Raw genomic sequence first — 21095 nt, forward strand, 5'->3', positions numbered from 1 at the left:
TCGATCCGAGAGACGACCCACGTTGTTTTGCCACAGCCAGGAACCCCGTTCACCCAGGTGAATGTGGGTGCGGTCCAGTGCTCCGGTACTTTGCCGTCGGAGAGGTCACCTGAGATGGTTTTGGCCATCTCCAGCATCCTCTCGTCCAGCATTACCTTTGTGCACTTCGCAACCACTACTACGGTTTCACCCGGCGGGGTCCTGAACCGTAGCTCCCCTCCCTCCTCCTCCTTTCCCTTTGGCAGTTCTTCCCTTTCCACGAAGCCCACGCCGTTGCAGTATGCCGCCATATACTCCCCGGACATCTTGCCATGTAAAACTTGGCAAGTACCGTTGTCGTACACGGCAGCATCCGCTTCGCCCAGTAGAACTCGCAGCAGCTCCAAATTGCCACGTTGGTAAGTTTGCAGTATTTTGCTTGTCTCCCTTGTGCACGTATTTCCGCTATGCACTCTTTGATGGTCTTCGCTAGTGGGTGGATTAGCTTGGGACCATTCAGCAACTCCAGAGATGACCTTGAGTCACTCAGGATGTTGACGACTGGCTCGTTGCTCTCTTTCACCCTCTGTAACGCTTTATGGAGTGCATATAGTTCCGACTGGAACACCGTGCATGCGGGGTCTAGGCTGAAGATTTGGTGGTGAGTTTCCCTGCCGCCTTCCCACCACGTGAGTGCTGCCCCTACCCCCTCCTCCTTTTTGCTGCCGTCGGTGTAAACCTGGGGCCCAACAATTTGGTAGGAGTTCTGGGTGCTCTCCTCCATATCCTCTAGAAGTTCGTACTCGGTTGTTATTTGGTACGATGGGTGTGGTAAGTCTAGGACTTTTACCTTCTTCTCGAGGGTACGGCCCGGTGGTAGGTAGTCTGCTGAGATTCCCTTCTTCGCCTCGTACAGGGCGGCATTCTCCTGGATGCGCAGGTCTATAGGCAGTAAACCTGATAGGACAAGTACAGATGTTAGGGACGTTGTCCTATATGCCTTACAAGCTCTCTGCGCGAAGCCCCTCTGGAGTGCGTCGAGTTTTGTCTTGTTAAGTTGCAGCTTTGTTGCTCCCGCCCAGGCGCTAGCCCCATAGGTGACAATGGGCTCTATGACTGCGACGTATATTGTCCTGACTATTTCTCCGTTAAGTCCCCATGTGACCTTCGCCGCACACGCCAGCTGTTTATATATTTCCGCCGATCTACAGCATATATTAGTGACGTGTTTGTTGAAGTTAAGGTTCCGGTCAATGGTGAGGCCGAGAAGTTTGATACCATCAACCAATGATATTATGGTGCCTGACATTGTGAGTATTGGGGGAGTGAACTTAAGTTTTTTAGTTAGCAGCATTGCTTGGGTCTTGTGCGCTGCAAAGTTCAGTTTGTTTTGTTTCCCCCATGTGACAGTCTTGTCAAGCACGTGGTTAATGGTATCCTCCATCCCGGCGATGGACCTTCCGGAGAACACTAGGACTCCGTCGTCTGCGAATGCCTGGCAGTAAACCTCCTCTGACGATAGTGTTTGGAGCAATGGGTCCAGTATGATGTTCCAGAAGGTAGGTCCACCTACGGAGCCTTGAACGCATCCTTTGGTGGTTTCCCTTTCACTGGTTTCCCCTGCATAATTAACTACTATCTTCCTGTCTTCGAGGTACGATTTCACCACCAGGTAGAGATTCCTTGGGCAGCGCCTGTTTAGGAGTTGGTCCTTGAGAGCCGGCCACCACGCATTATCGAAGGCCCCCTCTATGTCCAACGAGACTATGATTACGGACTTCTTGTTCCCAAGCTCATTCCGTATATGTCTCAGTAGGTCATAGAGGGCGTCCTCGGTTCCGCGCTGTGGCATGAAGCCGTATTGACGCTGGTTAAGGGTTGGGAGTAGGTGCCATTGTAGTCTTCCTACCAGGAGTTTCTCTACCGTCTTCCCTAAAATGGACAAGAGTCCAATTGGGCGGTAGGACTTCGGATGGGTGTAGTCCGACTTTCCTGGTTTCGTTAGGATTACTACGTGAGCCCTTTTCCAATGCTTGGGGAAGTATGACATGGTTAAGCACTTGTTTGCTAAAGCCATGAACACCTCCACCCTGCATCTGATGGCTCTGGCACATATGTCGGACGTGAGCCCGTCTGGCCCCGGCGCCTTCTTTGGATTCTGCGCCATAAGCACAGCCTCCACTTCAGGCACCGTGAACAGCGGGTCGTCGCCCTTCAATTCTCCCAACTCGCTTCTTTCCGCTTGTTCCACTCGTTCTCTGAGTTGTGTGTGGTAGGTGTTGTCTGTTGATACCGAGTCGTCAGGGTAAAATGTGGTGGCGAGAAGGTCAGCTGACTGTTTAGGACTTAAAGTCATGCCATCTGACCCCCTGAGAAGCACATCATCTTGTCTTCCCTTTGTCCTCCTGATAACTCGGTATATCCCATCCCACATACTCTCTTTCTCCTGAGTGGAGCAGAACTCCTTCCAGCTTTGGGTTTGGGCCTCTTGCATGCTTTGGGCGTATAACGCCTTGGCCTCCCTGTACTCTTGTACTACGGCTTCAATTCTGGTGGGTGCTGCGTTTCGTATGCGCCTCTTCTTCCGCAATACGTCTCGCTGCTGCTCGTCGAGCTCTTCCGTCCACCACGGAGGTTTACCCACTGTTCTCCTTTTGCCCGCTCTGGGAATTGCGCTTGTGCACGCCTCCTGAATGGCTGCGGTGTAGGCTTCTATGATGGAGTCCATTTCCCCACCGGTTGACACTGCCTTGATGGTGTCGACATTAATTTTCTTCTCTTCTAGGGACTTGTGTAATTGTGAGTCGAATTTCAACCAGTCCGCCTTGCTGGTGTTGTAGCGCCTTGTGGTGGGGATTGAGACTGGTTTCAGTTTCTCTCCCACCTCAAGCGTGAACTGTATGGCGTTGTGATCAGACGTGGTTACTCCTCGATTCACTTTCCACTCTTTTATTTTCCCTAGAAGGTTTGTGCTGCAGGACGTAACATCTACTATGCTCGTGTACATCCTGCCCCGTCGACACTCCTCGAAAGTTGGCGTGTTACCTGTGTTTAGGATATGAAGCTCCATTTCCCCTAGAAAGGAGTTGTAGGCGTATCCCCTCTGGTCCTCGGATGAGCTTCCCCACCAGTGGCTCCAGGCGTTGACGTCACCCCCGACTATGATGTTATTTGTTTGTCCTTTTAATTTGTTGCATACTGCTTTGGTACGCTCTATGTACGGCTCTATCTCCGAGTCACCTTCATAGTAGACAGAGACTACTCCCAACTTAAGCATACCAGATTCCAGCAGTACGGCTGATTCGGTTTCGGTTACGAGCTGCGGGTCGTTTGTAACCCGAAGCAAGTCCCCGAAGACAATTATCGCCGCCTTTACTGGTTTCGTCCGATTCAGAGTGCACTGGATGACTTTTGTGCCTGGGTACTGCTTTACTGTTCCACTAGTACCGACATATGGTTCCTGTACTAGTGCCACAGTGACTTTTCCCCTCTCTGCTGCTTGAAGCAGTTCGATAGTGGCTTGTTTGGAGCGTCTTAAGTTGGCTTGGATGAAGCGCAACCTTGTGCCTCCGCTACTCTCCGGTGTGCTTGAGCCGCTCGCGTCTTGGCTGCCTTTAGCAGTATGCAATCTTTGCGCGCGCTATGCCATCCCATACAACTCTTTCTGGACATTCATCACTGAATGCCATGTGTGCCATGCTGTTGTTGGTGGCCCCCTTATGAGCCTTCATGCAGTTTCTGCACTTGGGCTCGCCTCCTTGCTTGCGGACCGGGCAGTCTTGCCAGGAATGGGAATCGCCGCAGTAATTGCAGGCCTGATCCCGTTCCTTGCATAGGGCTTTGGTATGCCCGAATCCTAAGCATTTAGCGCACTGTACTAGGGGTGATTGGTCCTCTACTGGTCTCTTCTCGAGCCCGATGTGGACATGCCCCGCTTCCAGTATGCGCTTGTGAAGTTTAGGTGCCACCTCTAGCACTGGGTGACATTGGAGGTTGTTCCGCGCGCGCTTTCTGTACCTAACCTTCAACGACGCGTCTTCCCCTTTCAGCCCTTCGAATAATTCCTTATTCTGGGCTCTGAGGTTCTGACACAGCTCGTCGTCAGTATGGTACGCCATCAGGTTCTTTACCTTTATTAGTGGGTGTGCCGCCTTCGCCTCTTTGACCTTTAGAGTCGCTGCTGTTTTTATTTTTTGTTGTAACAGCCGCGCATCCTCTGGGGACTCGCAGCTGAGTACAATTTTACTATTGCGGGCCTTTCGCACGCGGTCGACTCTCAGGCCACTGCTCTTGAAGTCCAGGGTAGTTCTTATAGTGTCAAGCACCCCGTCGCCAGTTTTGGTGGGATCAGTGCTGGACACTATAAGAGTGTGGTTAGGCCTGGGCTTTGGCTTGCACTTGAGAGTCTCGGCGTACGTGCGGGCCGTTGTTGTTTCCGGTGTTTTTAGTTTGGAGTTGAACCACTGCATCGAGGTGGTCAGAGCCTTTGACGTGCTCGCGATTTCCGCCACGTCGGCCTTGAGAGGGTTTAATAAGCCCTCTATTTTGGCCGTCGTATCGGTCATCGCGAGCTCTGTCCCTAAGCCCATCGCACCTGACGCCTGTAGTCCACCGTTTGCTAGGACGACGTCCTTGACCTCGCTTACTTCCTCAAGGAGCTTGCTTGCCTTCTTGTGGATAGGTGCCGTGGCCGTTGACAACTCTTCCCGGACCTCCTCTCTGGTCGCACATTTCAGGTCGGAGATTCCCTTTTTGATCAGGGCTATCTCCTTCCTGGATGCCTCCATCTCTGTCCTGAGTGAGGCTAGCGACTGTTGCAGAGGGTCCGTTTCCGGCCGGGAAGTTGGTGACGCGCTGGGTGTTTGGCTCCCGTGCTTTTTTGGCGACCTATCCTGTTTGATGTAAAAGATCTCGGTAGCTAACGAGGTTAGCTTGTCCGAGATCTCAGCCAGCTCCTTGGTGTGGTCGACACTGGGCTGAATGTAGGTTGGCGGAGGTGGTAATGCCCGAGGGGTCTCTTCTCGGCGAGAGGTCTTGACCGTACTGATCAAGCCTCCCACCTCACTGTTCAACCAGCTCTGGATCCCCTCCGCCAAGCCCTGTGTCTCCTTGAGTGTCTCCTGGGTGGTCTGGAGACGCTTGTCGAAGTCCTCCCTTAGGCGCTGCATCTCCACATGGTGGGCTCTCTCCACTCGCACTAGTTCTCTCGCGGCTCTCGATCTCTCCACTTCGAGGTTCAGGCGGTGCCTGTTCCTGGAGTCAGCCAGCGAGAGAACCAGCTCGTAGAGATTGCCTAGGCACTCTACTGCAGTTGCTCGTAATTCCCTTTTCAGGGTCTTTGAGCTCTCTAGTGCCCCTTTACCCACCAAGAGATACTCCCTCGCTCTTTGGGTGGCGAGGTCTTTGCTTACTCCCGTGTGTGTGCCAATCGACGGAAGCAAGCTCAGACGTCCGGTCGGTTGACTGTCTACGTCAGTCCATTGGGAACCATTGCTGGATTCTTCCCATTTGCAGTCTTCCAAGACTGGATTGACTGCTGGGATTGGTCCGGCATAGTCCTCTTCTGAGTCCTCCTCCCCCTTTCCAGGTGTGGTGGAAATGACGATGCTGTATGCATCTTTGCGCGCTATCGCCACTTCAGGGGGGCCCTGGACGTTGGTTGACGCTGACTGGTCTACCTCCTCCTTGGAGCCCGGTTGTTCTGGCTCCTGCCCGTTTTTTTTGGGGGATTTTTGCTTACGGGGAGGCGGTGTCGGTGCGTTTGTCCTCGCTTTGACCGGTGTCGTAAGGGTGTCATCCAGCATTGACACATCGGCGATCTGCCGCTGGTCATCGATGCTGGACTGCCTCGCGGTCACCTGTGCGTATTTATGACACGCTACCCGTCTTAGCCCCCCCGTATTTACACTCTTCTTTAGTTCCTGAGTGATGGCGTAGTTTTTCCCTATTTCCACAGGCTCGCCTTTTTTGGGAATCCGACTACGGGTTTTTTTGGTAACTTTCCCTGCTGAGGGTTTAAGTTTTGTAGGATGACCGTGTGGCTGCTGTGGAGGTGCACGTACGACTTCACTCTTTTTTTGATGTTTGTCTTTTTGTTTTTGTTGTGGTTTTGATTGTTCCGATTGAGGTGTGTGTGGTGTTTGAGTAAGTTGTGGAGTGTGTAGTGTTTCTGGTAGTGGTGATTGAGGTTGTGTTTGTTGTGTGGGGTGTGTGGTGTCTTTAGGTGTTGGTTGTTTTGATGATTGCGGTTGTGCGGTTTGTGGAGTGTTTGGTGTGTCTGTGTGTGTTTGTTGCTGTGTAGGTTGTGTGGTGTGTGTATGTTGTGTGGGGTTTTCCGATGTTTGTAACTGCGCAGATTGTGGAGTGTTTGGTGTGTCTGTGTCTGTTTGTTGTTTTGTTGGTTGTTGTTCTTCTGTGTGTTTTTGTTGTGATTGTGTTGTGTATTCTGGCAACTCCATCCCTGATTCCTTCTTGGCCGGTGATGTTGCGCCGCTAGGGGGAGAGTTTGGCGTTGCCGACATGGTTTTAATAAATGGGTTTTTTAGAGTTTGGTCTTGTTAGGTTTGGGTTTTGTTAGGTATAGGTTTTTTAGGTTTGGGTTTTGTTAGGTTTGGGTGTTATTAGGTTTGGGGTTTTTAGGATTTGGATTTTTAGGGTTGGGTTTTTTAGGATAACGTTATTTTTTAGGTTTGGAAATTGTTAGGTTTGAGTTTTGTTAGGTTTGGGTTTTTTCAGGGTTGGAATTTTTAGGGTTAGGGTTTTTAGGATCGGGTTTTTTTTTTAGGTTTGGAAATTGTTAGGTTTGGAAATTGTTAGGTTTGAGTTTTGTTAGGTTTGGGTTTTTTTAGGGTTGGAATTTTTAGGGTTAGGGTTTTTAGGATCGGGTTTTTCATTAGGTTTGGAAATTGTTAGGTTTGGAAATTGTTAGGTTTGGGTTTTTTAGGTTTGGGTTTGGGTTTTTTATAGGTTTGGGTTTTTTAGGGTTGGGATTTTTAGGGTTTTTTAGAGTTTGGTCTTGTTAGGTTTGGGTTTTGTTAGGTATGGAAATTGTTAGGTTTGAATTGTGTTAGGTTTGGGTTTTTTTTTAGGTTTGGGTTTTTTAAGATTTGGATTTTTAGGGTTGGGTTTTTTAGGATAACGTTATTTTTTAGGTTTTCAAATTGTTAGGTTTGAGTTTTGTTAGGTTTGGGTTTTTTATTGGTTTGGGTTTTTTAGGGTTGTAATTTTTAGGGTTAGGGTTTTTAGGATCGGGTTTTTTTTTTTAGGTTTCGAAATAGTTAGGTTTTGGTTTTGTTAGGTTTGAGTTTTTTAGGTTTGGGTTTTTTTAGGATTGGGTTTTTTAGGGTTGGGATTTTTAGGGTTGGGTTTTTTAGGATAACGTTATTTTTTAGGTTTGGAAATTGTTAGGTTTGGGTTTTTTAGGTTTGGAATTTTTATGGTTAGGGTTTTTTGGATCGGGTTTTTTTTTAGGTTTGTAAATTGTTAGGTTTGGGTTTTTTATTGGTTTGGGTTTTTTAGGTTGGATTTTTTAGGGTTGGGATTTTCAGGATAAGTTTTTTTTAGATTTGGTAATTGTTAGGTTGGGGTATTGTTAGGTTTTTGTTTTTTTATAAAAACCAAACCTATAGGTTTGGAAATTGTTAGGTTTGGGTTTTTTAGGTTTGGGTTTGGGTTTTTTATAGGTTTGGGTTTTTTAGGGTTGGGATTTTTAGGGTTTTGGTTTTAGGTTTGGGTTTTATAGGTTTGGGTTTTATAGGTTTGGGTTTTTTAATGTTTGGGTTTTTTTAGGTTTGGGTTTCTTAGGGTTGGGTTTTTTATTATAGGGTTTTTAGATTTGGGTTTTTTTAGAGTTGGGATTTTTAGGTTTCGGTTTCTTGGTAGGTTTAGGTTTGGAATTTGTTGGGTTTTGTATTTGTTAGATTTGAGATTTTCTTTCAGGTTTGGAAATTGTTGGGTTTGGAATTTGTTAGGTTTGGAATTTGTTAGGTTTGGAATTTGTTAGGTTTGGAATTTGTTAGGTTTGGAATTTGTTAGGTTTGGAATTTGTTAGGTTTGGTATTTGTTAGGTTTGGAATTTGTTAGGTTTGGATTTTTTTTTTTAGTTTTATTTATTTAGGTTTCGGTTTCAGTTTAGTTAGTTTTGGCTTTTATTAGGTATGGGTTTTCTTTGATTAGGGTTATTTGGGTATCATTTTGGTTACGTTTGAATATTGTTATGTTGGTGTTTGTTTCGGGTTTGATTACGGTAGAATTAAAGCACATAATAACGGGTTCTTACCGCGTTTAAATGGCGTTTTTGGCGTTTTAATGGGTTTGATTAAGGTATGTTTCGTTATTTCTGTGCCATTTAATATTATTGCAAATAACATTTTTGATTATTTTTTATTTTGTGTTATTATTAGTATAGAAAATTTGGTATTTCACTCTACTGCATCAAAATTTTATGGAAGCCTGTCTTTTTTATTGCATTATATGGTAGGCCACGTCTTCCCAAAAATTTTAAGACCACTCCCGTGGCTCTAGGACGCCGGGAAAGCAAAAATTTTGCCCTCCCACCCATCCTGTTGCGAGTTATTAGGAAGCCTCGGTCACATACCTACATAGAGAAAATCTCTAACAATGATATTAAATTATTAAATTACTAATTTAATTATTTTTTCATATATTTTTTTTAATTAAGAGAAGTCAAGAAATTTATTAGTGATTAAATTATTTACTTATTACCGTTTTCAAAAAAAGAGGAGGTTCTCGATTCGACCGTAAATGTATATTTTTTATTTGTTCGGGGATTACTTCGTCGTTTATGAACCGAATTTGATACTTAATTCATTTTTTGTTCGAAAGGAGATATTCCCAAGGTGTTCCCATGATAAGGAAGTCAGGGTCTGATGATGACAGATCAGACAAATCGAGAGGAATTTTCAAAAATCGTAGGGGCGACTAGTGTGTTTGTAAGATCAAATTAGTTGGATCAGGCTCTAGGCCTGGGGAAAACTTCAAGACTTTAGGAAACTGGTCAGCATCAGGGAGACACCCTACGGTCTGGCAAAACTATAAAATGTAAAGCAATTTTTCTTTGACGTGCCGTATATAAATCGTGGTCAAATCCAATCGCCGTTGAAAAAAACAAAATAGCGGAAAAGCAAGATGGCCGCCATACAAAATTTTTTTCCAGAAAATGTTTCCGGGGTAAAAATTATATATCGGGGCTGTGATCGGAACGTCATGTAAAATATTGAAATATCTCCCGATTTTCGAAAACTGCTCCGCATCAGGGTGACACCCTACGGTCTGGCGAAACTATCGCACTTGAACCAATTATGCTTTCACGAAACCTATTTAAATATTGGTCCAATTTGTTTGCCGGTGAAAAAAAAAATCAAAATTGTGAATAAACAAAATGGCCGCCATACAAAATTTTGTTTTTCTAGAAAATGTATCGGGGGTAAAAATGATGCATAGGGGTGTGATTGGAACGTCATCTTTGAAAACTGTTCCGCATCAGGGAGACATCCTACGGCTTGGCAAACCTATGGCACCTGGAACTTTTCTGTTTCCACGAAACTTATTTAAATCTTGGTCAAATTCTATACGTATATTTACTTGACACCGACTTCAAAATTATATAATTAATTAACTAATTGAAAATACGTACTTATTACTTTGTGCGAAGTAAATTTATTTATTGCTTTTTAGTTTTGCGTTTGAAGTCTTTTTAGTCTTTTTTTTTTGTTAAAATTTTTATTTTTTTACTTATTTATGTACCTATATAGGACATATCTACTAATTTCTTCTGCACCTTCCTTCCTCCTATTCCTTCCTAATAATTTCTGCTGAATATTATTTACTTACTTGTTTCCTTATTTTTAGGTTCGAGTTAATTTACTTTGTGGCGGTTTAGATTGAGGGCGAATAAAAAAATAAATGTCAACATCTTTTATTTTTAAATTCTTAATCTAATATCACAAATCGGAACGATTCACATATCTCTTATAATAGGTACGGGTATTTACAAAACATACAATATGAATCCTCGCAACGATAGATACGGAACAAAATCAGGCGAGGGCTCCCGACGTCGTCTACACGAGCACGGGGAGGCGGCTCGGGCGGTCGAGCAACCGCCGCTATAAGGGCACCTCCGCGCCCAGCGCCACCAGCCGCGGGGCCAGGCGGCGCCGCGCGGCCGCCGGCGGCCCGGCCCGCTGCGGCGGCGGGAAGGCGGGCAGCCCGCCCGGCTGCGAGCCCAGGCGCCGCGCGTCCAGCCGCACGCCGTCGTCCGCCGCCGCCGGCAGCAGCTCGAGGCGCGGGTACAGCGCCGACTCCTCCGTCTGTACCTGCCGGTCGGCCGCGGCGCGCTCTGCGGAGACACACCCTCATGAGTACGTAGAATAGGCCGCGCGTGGTCGGGCGCCCCGGGGCACTCACCGGTGTCGGGCAGCGTGGAGCGGTCGGTGGAGGGCGTGGGGTCGGGCGGCGGCCGCAGCGGCGCGGCGGCCGCGGAGCCCAGCAGCGCCGCGCTCACGGCGCCGCCCGCCGCCGTGGCGCCCGCGCCGCGCCACTTGGCCGGCATCAGGCTGGCGCGCACGTTGCGCTCCGGCCGCATCAAGATGATGTACAGCTGCGGGGGATCGATTTGGGAGTCGTTACTCGGGCGGTCGACACTCGGACGGGGGGCCGTCGGGCCGGGGAGCTCACCTTCGGCGAGAAGAGGCAGACGAGCGTGACGCTGGCGCTGAGCGAGATGGTGACCGCCATGCTGGTGACGCGCAGCGGGACGTGGGACGCCGTCCCGAAGTACAGCGGCACGAACGCGAGCCAGATCACGCACGTCGTGTACATCGTGAATCCTGCGACAGACTTCCGTTATAGGAGACGGTTGCGAAACGTCGAAGAGGCGACCGGTCGCGACGTAGCACACACCTATATGCTTGCTCTCGTTGAAAGCCTCGGGGATCTTGCGCGTGAGCACGGCGTACACGGTGCAGACGAGCACGAGCGCGCCGGGGTAGGAGAAGGCGATGGCGATGGACGCGCCCACGTGCGAGTCGCACACCAGCAGCTGCAGCTCGCGCGCTGGGAAGTGCCGCACGGCCCGCGCCGGCCACGCCACCTGCCACACGCCCAGCACCACCACCTGCCACCGGGCGAGATACGTTCGAAACGCGTTACGCTTACTATTTTTATTATTTAATTTTACACACGCAATCCATAACAGGTTTACGACCCAACATCCGCAGTGTAGAAGCGTGGTGGAGTACGCTCCATACCCCTCCCGGTTGATTGAGTCAAATTCAAATTCAAATTCAAAAATATCTTTATTCAGTAGGTAACATAGTTACACTTTGAATCGTCAATTTTACATAACGAACGTCTCATCCGCCTAAAACTACTGCAGCTTCTCACAACCTGTATAGCCGGGGAAAAGAAGCTGCAAGAAAAACCTCGGCACAGGGCCCTAGACGTTCTTTAAAAAAATAAAAATAAACATAAAATATTGGTATACAATTGAGTAATTTAGCTGCCTAATATCAGTTCTCAGACAGTTAATCCCATGCATTCATATCTTCTAAATAATCACTAACTTTATAATAACCTTTTTTGTAAAGTTTTTGTTTAACTACTGTCTTAAAACAGTTGAAAGGCAAATTCTGAATGTCAATGGGAATCTTATTGTAAAAACGTATACATTGCCCCTTAAAAGATTTAGTAACCTTATGTAATCGACTGACTTGTAAAGCAAGTTTATTTTTGTTCCTGGTATTAACAATGTGCCGATCGCTATTTTTTGCAAATAATCCTATATGTTTTTTTACATATATTAAGTTTTCAAAGATATATTGTGATGCCAAAGTTAAAATATTAATTTCTTTAAATTTATTTCTAAGTGACATCTTGGGTCCCAATTTGTAAATCGCCCGAATGGCTCGCTTTTGCAGAACAAAAATGCTGTTCATATCTGCAGCATGACCCCACAGCAAGATGCCGTACGACATTAGACTGTGGAAGTAGGCAAAATAAACTAATCGCGCGGTTTCTACATCAAGAGTGGAGGCCTGTGCCCAACAGTGGAACGTATATAGGCTGTTTATGTAATAGGCTTACGACACATACACGAGTATCTGACAAAGGAACCGTAAACAATTTTTTTGAGTTTCGGTACCTGGATGGAGACCAATATCGAGCAGATGACGAGCTGCGACTTCGGAGATATGAGGGAAGGTCGGCGCGCGGACTTGCGACTCGCTGCGAAGATTCGGGCGATACGGTTAGTTTTCGTCAGTAGAGCTGCGTACACGACGGTGAAGCAGCAGCCGGTGCCGAATCTGCATACACGGACACGGTGAGTGGAGGAGGTGGCGGGGGGGCGGGGGGGGGGGGGCGCAGCCGGGCTGGCACACTCACCGCTGCAGCGCGCACAGCAGGTCGGTGGGGCGCAGCACGAGCACGAAGGTGAGCAGGTAGCAGGTGAGGATGCCGCCGAGCAGCACGAAGGACAGCTCGCGGCCGCTGGCGCGCACCACGGGCGTGTCGCCGCGGGCCGCCCACACGCCCGCCACGAACCTGCACACGACAACGTGAGTAGCGGTGGCGAAGGTGGCTGCGGCAACGCAGGGCGGACACTCACAGCGTGGCGGCGATGCCCACCGCGGAGAAGGCCATGGCGGCGATGGCGGGCGGCGCGTCGGGCCGCATGTGCAGCGCGGGCAGCGGCGCACAGCGCATGCGCCGCGCGTCGGGCAGCGTGCCCAGCGGACACTCCTCGCACGCCGTCTCCAGCAGCGGCGAGCGGATCTGTCGACGAACACTCTCGTTACCACGTCCACGTTCGGACGGAAACCGTTTCGCATGGCTTACGATTGTCACCGACCTCGTAGTGCGTGCAGTTGAAGCAGTGCCAGCAGCAGCTCTCGCCCTCGACGTACTGCTTGGCCTGGCCGGTGAGGCAGGGCGCGCTGCACACGGAGGCGGGCGGCGCCAGCTCGCGCTTGAAGCGCAGCTCGTCGAGGCGCAGCTGCAGCGAGCCGTCCAGGTAGCGGCCCACGCGCACCCAGCGCCACGCGCCCGGCGCGGTCTGCTTGAAGTGCAGGATGTTGTAGCGCGCCGGCCCGTCGCCGTTGCCGTCGAAGTGGAACTCGTCCCCGCTGAGACCTGCCGAGGAATGAGGTCAGCGTGTCTTCGCGGGATGCCGAAGTTAAATATGGACGCTTTTCTCACCCGTGAACCGCACGCGCCGCAGATAACGCAAAAGCGTCGATCCGCTAGCGGGCCGCATCGCGTCGCAGAGCCCAGGCGCACCTCCGCATAATTCTCGATGCATGTCTCTAAGAATATGTAAACAAAAGAGGATTACTTCGGGGTGAACATGAAGGACAGCTGGGCGGTAGAGTGTGTGATCAGCTCACCGGATGGCGTGCGCGAAGGCGAGCACGGCGTCGGCCACGAACTGCAGCTGCGCCTCGAACTCCACGTGGTCGGCGGCGAGGCGCGCACGCGGCGAGCACGAGCGCGTGTACTCCGCGTTGTACGGCGTACGCGCGCTGCCCGGGTAGCGGCAGCGGAACTGGTCCTCCCAGAACTCTGTCATCGAGCCGAATATACGATTACGACCGTATGTCGTCGACACGACATATTGGACGAACTAACTACCGTGGGCGGAATTAGTATTTACCGACAAACCAGGGGTTCCTGCGGTTATTCTCGACGGTGAGGTTGAGGAAGTACTCCTTGAAGCCGCGCACGGGGTTGGCCTGCGGCTGCACGCTGATGGTCCCCTCGACGGCCCGCTCGCGGCCGGCGGACACGAGCGCCCGCGCCGACCACCCGTCGGAGCCCACCCAAGAGAACGCGTCCGTCGCGTTCAGCCGCGTCACCGCCGCCATCACGCCCGCCACCTCCTGGTCCGACCCGAACACTATCACCCCTGCAATGCATGCCGGGGAACTTTCACATATATGCAAACGGAACACTTCTGACGTTCATAAAACTGCCCCAAGCATTATTATGCTGAATAATATATTAACGAAATCTCAGAAATGTGCAATGGTATACCTCTCTATAGAATCCCTTATAGCCTTGTTCGGAGAACAACCAGTCCGACAATCGTACTGTCACGGGTTTGAATCCTAGCTCGAGCTATAAACCACTGAATTTGACTTTGAATTAATGTTTGGGTCATAGACAATTGATATGATGTGGTTTGCAAATTGTGGTGGTTAGTGTCCGGTTAATGGCAATAGGCTCGCCCATTATTACATTTGACTTGAACATAGCTGGTGAGGAGTTTACGTACTATGTATATCTGCGTACCCTGCGTGACGCTACGTTATACCTCGAGCGCGCGGGCGGGACAGCAGGCGCAGCACGAGCGCGTCGTAGGCTTGCGCGTCCGCCTCGCCGGAGTCCTTCACGAGGCGCTCCTTCACCGCGATGCAGATGTCGTTGCGCGCCAGCATCGTCTCCAACTCCTCAAACGCCTGTCGCGAGGAAAGAGAACGTACACAACGGCATTTTATTATATCGAGTACAATAGCGTTAAATTACCTTTTACCTTAATGCCATAGTTGGATTCCTCGTATATTATAGATACGTAGCTCCAGCCGAGCCTCTTGACGATCTCGACGATGGCGCGCACCTGGTGCAGGTCGGAGGGGATGGTGCGTGTGAAGTACTCGAAACGTGCCTTGTTCGACAGCTCCGGCGACGTCGAGAAGAACGACACCTGCACAGGGAACGAATAATGATGCAATACTCGTACATTACTATGTAAATCGGGTCAAGTGCGAGACCTTACAAAACTATTGTCTCAATACATTGACATAGGTATTCTACCTGCACGGAGGTGACGGAGGACGCGGCGCCCACCACGCCCGAGATCACCTTGCGTGATGACGTCATTGGTGTATGATTGAGTTTAGAGTGTGGGGTCGGGACGCACCTGCGGGATCTTCAGGTTCGTCGCAGCAGGTTGGCCACCTGCACGGAGGTGACGGAGGACGCGGCGCCCACCACCCCTGAGATCACCTTGCGCACCGCCGTCGCATTGCACGCGTACTCTGCGTCGTCGATGTTGCTTATTGAACCTGGAACGCCAAATCGTTGAGGAGAAAAAAGAAATACATCGGCCAATCATAACTAGGAGTGGCGGGAGAGACGAATACCCTTAATGAAGTCGAGGGCCATCTCGAGGCCGTAGGTGTCGTTGTCGCAGTCGTCGAGCACGTGCGCTCCGAGGCGCACGCCGGGTGGCGCGAGGCGCTGCGCGTGGTCCAGCGCGAACAACATCGCCTCCAGCGCCTGCACGCCGCCCTGCGGCATCACGCGGCCGCACGTGGCGCCCTCCGACCGCGAGTGCACCTGCACACACACACACATACCGTTACATGGCGCCCGAGCCTGCTGATGGCGACTCCGTCGGAACACAGTGCTACATCACCATCATGAGCCCGCCGAGCACGATGTCCCCCTCGACGACGGCGGCGTGCTTGACGGGCCACACATCGCGCCCGGCCGCCGCCAGTCGGGCGCCGCGCCCACCGCTCGTATCAGGAGGTGGGGGTTTCGTCGCCGCTTTCGACTTTCGAGATTTCTTTTTCGATATAGATCTCGGGCTTTCGTCGGAAGACGTCCGCGTTCCGTTTTTTCTAGTCAAAGATCTCGGGGTCTCCATCGTCGGCGGCGATCGTGATTTCGAAACGGTCCCCGCGGTGGCCTCGGGCAGGGCGAGAGATCCGATCCTGTCCGTCTCGACCCCGCCGGCCACCGGCGGCAGCGAGGTGGTGGGCTCCAGCGGCGCGTGCGGCGCGGTCTCGGGTCGCGGGCCGCGCGCTCGCAGCGAGGAAGCACTGGGTCGCGCTGCACTCTCCGGTCTCTTAGTGTATTTTTTCTTTTTAAATATTTTAGAAATGTCGAACGTTCCTATAAGTGAATGGGACTCTCTTCGGGAGCGGAGATGCGCGGGGAGGAGCGACCGCGCCGGGTGGTGGTGGAGGCGGGCGGAGAGCGAGCGGTTCCCCGCGGCCTCAGGACCGCAGGCGCGCGTCCCCGCCAGCAGCAGCGCCAGCAAGGCCGCCAGCACGGCGCCGGCCGGGGCCCGCATGCCGCTTTCACCGCGCGACGTGACCACCGACTCCACTCATTGCCAGTGTGATTCTGTCAATTCAACTTTGCACCACCGATAACCACATTTAGGCATCACATTCAAACTTTCGAAACTTATCGCTCGACACTCTTTCGAAGCGTGTCTCGCGGCCGAATAAAATCAGCGACCGACATCACATTATTTCACTGAATAAAGTTGCGGCGAGCTCATAATACGTGGAGTACGAAGAGTAGGACAACGCGTGTAAAGTATCGTAAAGTTTTCCATGGAGCGGTCGCGCGCGGCACGCTCGTGGCGGCGGGCGGGCTGCGGGCCACTGCCGCACGGTAGTGCCGCCGCGTCGCGGGCGGCACGCGGCGGGCGCCGCGGCTACGGTGCCACTAATTGTCGTCAGATCTACTGTAAAACTTTGACAGCCGAATAGCAGACAAGTTGGGTGCCAGACGTAGTAACCAATATTGTACTAGCGCAAGTGATTTAAAAAAGGTTGTAACAATAAAAGCTTGTAAAAAGAGTACTTTGTTATAGTAGCACTTACTTGCTTCATTTATAATTAACCGGGTATCAACTGGGAGCGGAGTCTAATTTTTGGGCACAATCTACTAGACAAATCAGACCTTGTCACCCGCGACGTCTCCTAAAGGGACCTCTCCCTTTAAGCCTTCAGACAGCCATGTTAGTAATTAAATGTTTATCAATGTGTATTAACAATAAAATATGCATAAAAACAACCGCCCGCCCTTGTTACACGCAACTTTAATTATTTTAGTTTGAGTCAAACTCAAATTTCTAGGAGCTCTTGTCCTAGTAGTGTACCCACTACTTGAGGTAGTATCATCGCAGCAACACGGGTCTCCGGTCTGTTAGTGGAGTCAATGAAGAGTTTTTTCTCAGAAACGCGTGTAGGTATTATATCAAGTTTAAATTAACATGTAATACATATGTCTGCGGCCTTATGAAGCTGTATAAAATCAAGCTTCTAAATCAATGCAAACCAAAAATATCACAATTTTTGACTGTTTTTACATTTACAAACTTATATTTGCAGTTCGTTAACAAATCGCGACGTAAAAAAGATGGTGTCGGCTCTACTGTTGGCTCCATATTGCCGGTATGTTGTTTACAGTTTTGTTGACCGTTATGCGGATCAGTCAAGCGACTATTGGCGATTGTTTTCAAACTCAAATTTCAAATTTCAAAAATATCTTTATTCAGTAGGTAACATAGTTACACTTTGAATCGTCAATTTTTACATAACGAACGTCTCATCCGCCTAAAACTACTGCAGCTTCTCACAACCTGTATAGCCGGGGAAAAGAAGCTGCAAGAAAAACCTCGGCACAGGGCCCTAGACGTTCTTTAAAAATAAAATAAAAATAAACATAAAATATTGATATACAATTGAGTAATTTAGCTGCCTAATATCAGTTCTCAGACAGTTAATCCCATGCATTCATATCTTCTAAATAATCACTAACTTTATAATAACCTTTTTTGTAAAGTTTTTGTTTAACTACTGTCTTAAAGCAGTTGAAAGGCAAATTCTGAATGTCAATGGGAATCTTATTGTAAAAACGTATACATTGCCCCTTAAAAGATTTAGTAATCTTATGTAATCGACTGACTTGTAAAGCAAGTTCTAGTTGTGAAGGAGATTGTATTGTTTTCGATATAAAATTTCAACAAAAATTTAATCATACTCATAAGTGTATTTTATGTCGTCGTTAAACATCTACAATTCTTCAATATTTGTATTCACATCACTAGAAAAATTTTAGCTGGGTTAATGGCAGCCCCCGACGGATATTCCTCGGTTAGGTATGTATTATGGTAAAATTATTTTCGCTACATTTAAGTATATCTTCGAGAAACAGACACGTTAGGAAAAACCTGTAAACATCCATATTCATTGTTTAGGTACTTAAGTAAAGGTATCTATTACCGATTTCTCGAGATATCAACTCTTTTTTAGAAAGTATTTTTAAGTCTATTATAATATTTCGTTACATAATAATTGGGTTAAGTCGGGGGTTTTGAGTTATTTTATTCTTTTTCGTTGAGATTTTTACCGTCGTGGGTGTTTGAGTGTTTAATGTTCACAACGTTTGTTGGTTTTGAGGAAAAAAATAATAAGACACCTTGTTAGATTGAGGTTTGCAATGCGACTGGTTCTATTCAATTTTTAACAGTAGTTGTGTAGCAGAGTACAAACTCTGCACATACTGGCCTTTTGTTCGGACTATCATCATTTGAAATTACGAAATTCTCATTCCATTCCATTCGCATTTCCTTTCATTCTACTCACTTTTGACTCACTCAGACTTTTTAGAGAGCATACAGGAATTATAATCTATATAATGTGTAGGTAAGACTTTACGCAAAGTGATGATGATAAAATAGAAGAAAGCTCGTAACGGCTCTAAAATCTATTACAAATACGCCGTCTAGGTATCGCTATGCATTAATTTTGAAATTTTACTCCGACTATTACATTAAACATTGTTAAAAGTTACCTCTATAACACTCATCTGAGAACATGCACCAATCACCCACGAACCCATTGCTGAAAACCGCATTGAAATCAGACAATACGTTTTAATTTTAATAATATTGCAATATAAACGTTTCACACTAATATAGCAGCGCCCCCTAGTGAGTTAATATCATAAGATTTATTTTAGACCATGCACCAATCAACTACGAACCCATTGCTGAAAACCGCATTGAAATTGGACAATGGGTCGTTCTTCTTTTTTATCGACAATGATCTGTCTTACGTTCTGCTTTTGATAAGTTGTTTTAGAATTTTATTTCATGTTTCCATTGTCCAAAAATATAGTTATCTTATTATACTCAAAATAGAAGCAAAATACTAATCGGTTCCTCAATTAGTTATTAACGTAGCTTCATTGTTTTTCACAAAATTTTGTGACAGAGTGGTATATTGAAATGCTGTCTCCGATGAAAAGGGCCACTCTGTCACAATATTTTTTGGAATACGCCTGCAAAGAAAAGTATGTTACCAAGATAAAGAGAACCACTAAATAGTCCTTTACGGACAGATCTTTATATGATGTTTTAAAATATTTATTGCCGTTATAATTTTTAAGATGTTAAGTCCGATTAATTGGGAAAATGTCTTTTTATTGTCGATAAAAAAGAAGAACGACCCCAATACGTTTTAATATTATTGCAATACTATTTTCCACTAATATTGTAGCGCCCTCTAGTGAGTTAAAGACGTAATTTTTATTATTTGGGAACAAGCATTAAGCTACCACGTACACATTGCTGAAAACAGAATTGTAATCGGACATTTCGTTTTGATTATATTGCAACATTGTTTTGCACTAATATTGTGGCGCCCCCTAGTGAGTTACAGCCATGACACCTATCTAAGAACATGAACTCATCAAACAAAAACCCGTTATTGAAAACCGCATCAAAATCGGATCATTAGTTTAGAAGATAGGTGGGAACTTTACTTTGCACAAACGCATACACAAACATCTCTCACCCTAAACGCATATACTTGCTCCGTTCCGTCGTGGGTAAAAAGATAATGCAAAATATCGTAGTTCTAGCGATTATTTCAACGTACTAAGCTTGCCACTTTTCTGTTTTACCTGTCATTTCATCAGTAATATTTCCTGAACTCCATTTTTGTCAATTTTATAACTATCTTTTACATCTTATTTTAAACCTGATTTCTCTAAACGATTTTTTTAATTTATCGATAGTCATTTTTTTATAATTTTTATTTTACAATGGTGTGACTACAATGTGACGTGTCACACCTTCCCGCCTGCGAGAAGTGGCATCAAAATGTCGTATTGACAACTAACGCCATGGCTACTGCCTCCGGTCCGCGGAGGCCCGTGTCGCTCTATGGCTACAAAGTGTTAAATCTTTTTTATTTGCATCTGTCATTCGATAACAATAACAATCATGTCAAGAATGACATTTCTAAACGTAAGCTTATGTCAACGTTTACGGCTCTCATTGAAATTTATGAATAATTAAACATGTATTGCAAGTTTGTCGTACATAGCCCGTGTACATAGCGGACGATCACTACAACATCACAACGAGAATGTACCGTATCGTCACGTACCGTTCGGGAGGATATTTTTTATAATACATCAGTTCGAGTTTCGTGAACGAGAACCACCACAATGGCAAGTGCGGACAACTTGCCTCTGATACCGAATAAAGGGTGAGGGAGCACTCTAGTGATCGACGCCGACGTCGCCACGGAGGCCGTCTCGCCACACGACTGACCGGCGACGTCGCTGTGCAGGCACGGCTGCGGCGGCGACGTGCGGCCCGTGCTGCGCTCCGTGCTCCGCGAGCGCAGCGCGCGCCTGCCGCCGCTGGGGGGCGCGCCGACCGAGGCGGCGCCGCGGGCGGGCGGCGTGCCGGCCGAGGCGGCGTCGCGGGCGGCGAGTGCGCGCGGCGCCGGCGCGGCCGCGGCGCTTCGGCGCGCGGAGGCGGCGCTGCGGGCGCAGCGCGCGCGGCGCCTGGCGCGGCGCCCGCCCGCACACCCCTACACGCTGCACGCGCCCCCCCGGCCCCTCGCGCCCCCGCGGCCCCTCGCGCCCCCGCGGCCCCTCGCGCCCCCGCGGCCCCTCGCGCCCCCGCGGCCCCTCGCGCCCCCGCGGCCCCTCGCGCCGCCCCCGCCCGCGCCCGACCCGCCACTGCTGCGCCGCGCCGACCTCATGCCCGGCATCGACCAGAACGCTACGCGTGAGTGATCCGAGATTAACAACCGAACTTCGAACGATCGAAAAGGGTCGCTCGCCAGCGGGTGATTACCTTTATCTGTAGCGATGCCGCCGTCGCGTCGCGTTGAATGCTTTCAATTCGACTTGTAGGCGAGGAAGCCCTCTGGGTGAAGAACGTCATGAACCGAAGTTCCGGGGACGTGAGCGGGCTCGAGGCGGTCGGGACGCCGGTGGCGGTGTCGCAGTCGCCCGAGGAGCCGATGTCCCCGCAGTCCGAGTGCCGCTCCGAG

General features: G+C 48.8%; 1 pseudogene; it reads right to left on the reverse strand.

Annotated features, from left to right (window-relative positions):
* Window positions 1-10106: 10106 nt before the first annotated feature.
* LOC126381089 (metabotropic glutamate receptor 2-like) lies at window positions 10107-15836 on the reverse strand (annotated as a pseudogene).
* Between the last annotated feature and the right edge of the window lie 5259 nt (window positions 15837-21095).

Source organism: Pectinophora gossypiella, unplaced genomic scaffold (genome assembly GCF_024362695.1).
Source record: "Pectinophora gossypiella unplaced genomic scaffold, ilPecGoss1.1 Pgos_35, whole genome shotgun sequence".
NCBI lineage: Eukaryota > Metazoa > Arthropoda > Insecta > Lepidoptera > Gelechiidae > Pectinophora > Pectinophora gossypiella.